The sequence below is a fragment of the Nicotiana tomentosiformis genome, chromosome 8, assembly GCF_000390325.3.
Source record: "Nicotiana tomentosiformis chromosome 8, ASM39032v3, whole genome shotgun sequence".
In the NCBI taxonomy this organism is placed as follows: domain Eukaryota; kingdom Viridiplantae; phylum Streptophyta; class Magnoliopsida; order Solanales; family Solanaceae; genus Nicotiana; species Nicotiana tomentosiformis.
Window position 1 is genome coordinate 81,640,372 of NC_090819.1, and position 8,012 is coordinate 81,648,383.

Below are 8,012 nucleotides of genomic sequence, written 5' to 3' on the forward strand. Positions count from 1 at the left end.
CCCACAAGTCAATACAATCACCAAACAGCCCAAACAACATCATTAATAATCATATTGAGCCTCCAAAACAGTCCACCAACCAATAACATTACTACCAAGCCTTTCGATATATATTTCACAAGTTCTAGCTTCAACGACTTAGTTGCAACTTGGATAATCTTAAATATATATAGAGTAAGAGGTTCCTTACCTTTAAACAGAAAGAACAACTCCAATTTGACCTTAATTTTCCACGAAATATCCCTTCAATTCTGCCACAAGAACAAGGAAGCAAAACTAGCAATTAATTCGGGTTTTTCGGCACTAGAATTACTTTAGAAGACTTGAAATCACCTAGGGTTGATATTAAAAACTTGAAGGTGTATTTACAGGACATAAAACACTTAAAACAACCTCCCACACGAGCTGGAACAACACAAAAATCAGCAACAACAAGAAGAACAAGAAACTTACTAGCGCCACGGGATTCCCGACATTTGATTTGTGTTGTTTGCCCTTTGTTTGGGTCTTGGATCATGAGAGAACCTTGAGAGACTGTTTTTAGGGTTATAAGGTCTGAATATACTGAAAAATAATGACTTAAAACGGGGTTGAGGTATCTTATATATGTCCATATTTCTTAAACCGCCTTTGTGGGCCCCATAGAGAGCAGCTTGGCGCACTCTCGCGAAAACGCGAATATCGATGAATGCTGTAATGCGTTGGAAACTAGACTCATAGATCTTCAATTTGATAGGTAGATCACCCCATAATTCCAAGCACATTGGGAGAAAAATGCAGTAACATTTGACCTAAAGTTTAAGTAAAATTATAAACCTAAGTTGCGACAACTTTTATCGACTTTTGTTTCATAACTCGCTTGACTTCAAGACTTATGATGCGGATATTATATGATTCAAATACATTAAAACAAGACCTCTTGGGACAGTTAATCACCTCTAGTGTTACCCGAAAATACGGGTTACAACATCCTTGATTCGTTTAACTTCTAATATTTGTTAACCACTCTTATACACCCTTGTATCGTTTAAGACCAATAGGATTAACTTCTTATCATCTCAAAGATAATCTCTTCTTGGATTTACATCGACTAACTTACGACGTGATCTATGGTATGCGAATTTGGGTTGTAACACTCTCTCCCCCTTAGGAACATTCGTCCTCGAATGTAAGGGTTTATGGGGTGTCTAACTCATCGTGGATTCCGACGGAGATTTCTGGCTGAGTTTCCCCCATAAAATGGACACTAGCCAAACTTGCAAGCAGTTAAACCCAACCTATGGCCTTACAAGACTATACAAAGCATTATGGATATGTACATTATCTGCATATCACCATTTTGTATTAAAAAAAAGAGTATTCACAAGCTATTGCTTACCTCATAGAGCCGTTTCACCTTATAATGCGTCCTTCTTTCCCCCGGCATCCTCGTTATCTTCACTCTGGAATAGGTAAGGGTATTTAGACTTCATCTCCTCTTCTGCTTCCCATGTCATTTCTTCTATATTCTTGTTTCTCCATAATACTTTCACGGAAGCTACATCCTTTGTTCTCAGCTTGCGGACTTGTCGATCTAATATAGCCACTGGCACTTCATCATATGATAGATCCTTTGTAACTTGTACATCTTTGATAGGGACGACCTGAGAAGGGTCTCCAATACATTTCCTCAACATAGATACATGGAATACCGGGTGGAAAAATTCCAATTCAGATGGCAATTCTAACTCGTAAGCAACCTGTCCAATTCGTCGAAGAATTTTGTACGGCCCAATATACCGCGGACTCAACTTACCCTTCTTCCCAAAATGCATAACACCCTTCATCGGCGAGATCTTCAGGAAAACCCAATCACCAACCTCAAATTCCAGATCACGACGTCGGACATCGGAATAAGACTTTTGCCTGCTTTGTGCCATCCTCAGTCGCTCTTGTATCACTTTCACCTTCTCAATGGCTTGGTGAATCAAATCTGGCCCATATAATTCTGTCTCACCGACTTCGAACCATCCAACTGGTGATCTACATCTCCTCCCGTACAGTGCCTCATACGGGGCCATTTTAATACTGGAATGGTAGCTATTATTGTAGGCAAATTCTATAAGTGCCAGATGGTCATCCCAATTCCCCTTGAAATCTAGAACACATGCTCGTAGCATATCTTCAAGCGTCTGGATGGTACGTTCAGCCTGTCCGTCAGTCTGCGGATGGAATGCAGTGCTGAGATTTACTTGTGTACCTAAACCCTTCTGAAAAGACCTCCAAAAGTTAGCCGTAAATTGAGCTCCTCGGTCTGATATAATAGATACCGGCACACCATGAAGCCTAACCATCTCCTTGATATATAACTTTGCATAATCTTCAGCCGTGTAAGTTGTCTTAACTGGTAGAAAATGGGCAGATTTTGTAAGTCGATCAACTATCACCCAGATGGAGTCAAACTTATGATAAGAGCGAGGTAATCCAATAATGAAGTCCATATTAATCACCTCCCATTTCCAGGTCGGAATCTCTATATTCTGAATCAATCCACTAGGTTTCTGATGCTCGATCTTTACTTGTTGATAATTAGGACACTGGGCTACAAATTCTGCAATAGACTTCTTCATGTTATCCCACCAATACTGCTCTTTAACGTCATGATACATCTTTGTCGAGCCAGGATGGATAGAATATCGGGACTGGTGAATCTCAATCATAATCTTCTCTCGCAACCCTGCCACACTAGGTACACATAATCGGCCCTGGTATCTCAGTGTCCCATCTCCTCCGATCTTGAAAGCTGTAATCTTACACTGCTGAATTCCCTCTCTCAATCTTACTAAGGTAGGATCTTCATATTGCCGTGCTTTTACCTCGGCTACCAAAGATGATTCTGCTGTATTCTGTACAGTAACACCTCCGTCATCAGAGTCCAACAATCTGATTCTCATATTGGCCAGCTGGTGAAGCTCTTTGGTCAACCCTTGTCTACCTGCCTCAATATGTATTAAGCTTCCCATTGACTTACGGCTGAGAGCGTCTGCCACAACATTGGCTTTACCGGGATGGTACAATATCTCGACGTCATAGTCTTTCAGTAATTCAAGCCACCTACGCTGCCTCAAATTCAACTCCTTCTGCTTGAAGATGTATTGTAAACTCTTGTGATCTGTGTAGATGTCAACATGGACGCCGTATAAGTAGTGCCTCCATATCTTCAAAGCATATATTACTGCAGCCAATTCCAAATCATGAGTCGGGTAATTCTTTTCATGCTTCTTCAATTGTCTTGATGCATAAGCAATCACCTTCCCACGTTGCATCAATACGCACCCCAAACCTATACCTGAGGCATCACAATATACCACATAACCTTCTGTTCCTTCTGGGAGAGTGAGCACTGGCGCGGATGTCAATCGATTCTTTAGCTCCTGAAAACTATGTTCACAAGCATCAGACCACTGGAACTTGGTAGCTTTCTGTGTTAACTTAGTCAATGGTGCTGATATAGAGGAAAACCCTTCTACAAACCGCCTATAATATCCTGCTAGCCCCAGGAAGCTGCGGACTTTCTGACGGTGTTGTCGGTCTCGGCCAATTCTTCACTGCATCGATCTTCTGAGTGTCGACACTAATACCCTCATCAGATATCACATGGCCAAGGAATGCTACTGAGTTCAGCCAGAATTCACATTTAGAGAGCTTAGCATATAACTTATGATCCTGAAGGGTCTGTAATACTATCCGCAAGTGGCCCGCATGTTCCGCCTCCGAACGAGAATACACCAGAATGTCATCAATGAATACGATCACGAACACATCAAGATAGGGCCTGAATACACTATTCATGAGATCCATAAAAGCTGCTGGGGCATTTGTTAGCCCGAACGACATCACCAAGAACTCAAAATGCCCATATCTTGTCCGGAAGGCCGTCTTTGGAATATCCTTCTCCTTAACCCTCACCTGATGATACCCTGAACGCAAGTCAATCTTGGAGAAATACTTGGCACCCTGGAGTTGGTCAAACAGGTCATCAATTCTTGGAAGTGGATACTTGTTCTTTATTGTAAACTTATTCAACTGTCGATAATCGATACACATCCTTAACGACCCATCTTTCTTCCGCACGAACAAGACTGGCGCACCCCAAGGTGAAGTGCTAGGCCTAATGAAACCCTTATCCAGCAAGTCCTTCAACTGTGCTTTCAACTCTCGCAACTCTGCCGGGGCCATCCTATATGGAGGGATAGAGATCAGTTGAGTGTCAGGCAATGCATCAATGCTAAACTCAATCTCCCTTTCAGGAGGAAGGCCTGGGAGTTCATCTGGGAAAACATCTGGAAATTCATTGACCACAGGGATTAATTATAGAGTAGGCGGCTTCGCCTCGGCATCCCTAACGCGAACAAGATGATAAATATAACCTTTTGAGATCATCTTCCTTGCCTTAAGATAGGAAATAAACCTACCTTTCGGCGTAGCAATGTTCCCCTTCCATTCAATGGCGGGTTCACCTGGAAACTGAAACCTAACCATCTTCGTACGACAGTCAACATTTGCATAGCATGAGGCCAACCAGTCCATTCCCATTATCACATCGAAATCAACCATTTCTAACTCAAATAAATTTGCCGAGGTTTGACGACTACAAATCATCACAGTGCAACCTTTATAAACCCTTCTAGCAATCACAGAATCTCCTATCGGAGTGGATACCGCAAGTGGTTTACTTATCAATTCAGGTTCAATGCCAAACTTATTAGCCACAAAGGGTGTAACATATGATAAGGTAGATCCTGGATCAATTAGCGCATATACATCATAAGAAAACACAGACAATATACCTGTAACAACATCCGGAGATGACTCGAGATCTTGTCGACCTATTAGAGCATAGGTTCGATTTTGAGCACCACTCGAACTCGGCACTGAACCTCTACCTCTACCACGACCTGTCGACTGTTGAAAACCTTGTGCTGGAGGTCGAACTGATGAGGAAGAACCAGACACAGATCCAGTCGGTTGAGCCATACCACCACCTCCTCTGTTAGGACAATCCCACATCATATGGCCATGCTGTCCGCAAGAATAGCACGCATCGGAACCTCGATGGCACAGTCCAAAGTGGGCCTTGCCGCACTGATCACAACGAGGTGTTGGGGGTCTCGTCTGACTAGTATCTCTATGAAATTGTGAGCCTGATGCCCTCGAACTCTGACCTAAACCAGAATAGGTAAATCGATCATACCGAGGCCTCTGAAACTGTGGAGGAGCACTAGCTACAAGTGGCGCCGAACTCCTCGAAGATTGGGGCCTGATACTGCCTCTGAACTCATCAGAATACCCTGCAAATCTCGCCCTCTTATGCTGGCCCCTATCCTGCTCCCTATCTGCCCTTTGCTGGCACTTACGATCCTCTAGGGTCTGGGCATAAGCCTGAATACGGGAAATATCCATGCCCTCTACCAAGGAGGCTGTTGTGCACTCATTTATCAGATGTGGTCCCAACCCGTTCACGAACAGATGCACCCTATCACTCATCTCTGACACCATATGGGGAGCATACCTTGCTAAAGAATCAAACTGTATACTATACTCTCGTACACTCATATTACCCTGTCGAAGGTTCAAGAACTTATCAGCTCTAGCTCGTCGTATCTCAACTGGCAAGTAGTGACGAAGAAAGGCCTCAGAAAATTCCTTCCACACGGCTGGAGGAGCGTTCGGACCCCTAGATCTCTCCCAACTATCATACCAGAAAACCGCTAAATCCCGTAACCGATAAGAAGCCAACTCTACTGCCTCCGTATCACTAGCATGCATAACCCGCAATGTACGATGAATCTGATCAATAAATATTTGTGGGTCCTCCTTGGGGTCTGATCCGGTAAACACTGGAGGGTCTAGATTAATAAAATCACGAACTCTCGCACTAACCGGTTTATCAGCAGCACCGGTATTCTGCCTCTGAGCCTGAGCAGCTACCAAGCTAGTCAACAATTGCACCGCACTGCGCATATCGTGGTCTGTAGTGCCAGACGGAGGAACTGGATGTACTGGGTGCCTCCTAATATCCTCGGGAGGAGACAGAGAGGTATGAGACGGCATCTCACTCTGAGCCTCACTTTGGCCTGCTCTGGCTGGAGGCACCTGAATGTTACCCTCTCCCACAGCTGTATCAAGCCGTTTACTAATCGCTTGATTCCTAGTCGAAGGCATCGCTGAAATAAAGCAAGGTGAATATTAGATATGAACACTTACTACTCAACTCTACGCACGATCTAGATTCAGGAAGAAGGTAACAACCCTAGATGTCACGTAGCCTCCTGATTATAAATGTGGCGCGCTACACATCCATAATCAAAACTCTACTAGACACGGCTCATAGACAACCCCTAGGACAGACTTGCTCTGATACCAAGTTTGTCACGACCCAACTGGAGGGTCATGACTAGCACCCGGGCCATACTTGCCGAGCACCAACGTACATTTTATCTAACCTTCCTTATTATCTTTAAGGGCCAACAAGATCAATATAAATAGTAGACATGGATCATGAACATCCAACAATGAAAGATAATGTCATGAACATACATAACATGGGACGACAAGACTGTCAAGAAACTATATATAAGGTACGAGCTACCATGATGCCATGAAAGACTATACAACAAAAATCAGCCGACAAGGCATTCTAAACCATACATAAGTCGACACCTGTCTATGAGCCTCTAAAAGAACATAAATGCTACAACATTGCCGGAACAGGGCCCCGACATACCCATAATGTCTATAACAAAAATGCATACCAAGACCACGGCAAGTCCGGAGAAGGGATCTCGCCAATAACCGCTGAACCGGATAGCCTACTGTGATGGGGGAGCTACGTCTACCCGTCTATCAGGACCTGCAGCACGACATGCAGCGTCCATAAATAAAAAGGACGTCAGTATGAATAAAGTACTGAGTATGTAAGGCAGGAAAGCATAAGTGAGAACAGTAATGTAAACAGGGATAGAGAATATACAACCTGTGACATCTGGGTACCTCTGAGGGCTACTGACATGAAATACATGATACATACATATATATATATACATAAACGTTTAAAACATATGCCTTTGTGGGCATCATCATCATCATATCGTACCCGGCCATAATAGGCTCGGTAAAACGTACCCGGCCATCATAGGGCTCGGTAGAATCGTACCCGGCCACGTGGAGCTCGGTAAAACCCAACTGATCAGTGGTTGCACAATAGGTGCCGTACCCGGCCGACTATAGCGCGGCTCGGTAGAGTAAAATAGATACATATATATGATGCATGCTGGACTCATTGGAATCACATTTTGAACCTTTCGGAGTGACGTAAGGTCGGTATCCTTCGTACATGTTATTAGGATTAACTCTTCATCAAGAATCTTATAAGAATCAGGAACTACCAACAACATTGATAATATAAGAATAAGAGAAGTAACATCAATATCAATCGTTTCATAAGAAGGGCAGCAATGTAAGTACTGCTAGCTTCTAAGAGTAGAGTATCTTTGGGAGCTCGTTCATTACATTATGTACAATCAGAGTCGTGCAAAAGAATGAAGGGGATATCCTCACATACCTTGTATATACTGCCCAACCTCAAGCTATGCAAATGTCACGACTCCTTAGTCTACAATAAGACAAATGACACTATCATTATCATTTAAGCGTCGTAACTATTATGTATCGACCACAACCTATTTTACGATGAAACGGACAGAACCTCCCCTATTTATATGACTTCCCACAAGTCAATACAATCACCAAACATCCCAAACAACATCATTAATAATCATATTGAGCCTCCAAAACAGTCCATCAACCAATAACATTACTACCAAGCCTTTCGATATATATTTCACAAGTTCTAGCTTCAACAACTTAGTTGCAACTTGGATAATCTTAAATATATATAGAGTAAGAGGTTCCATACCTTTAAACAGAAAGAAAAACTCCAATTTGACCTTAATTTTCCACGAAATATCCCT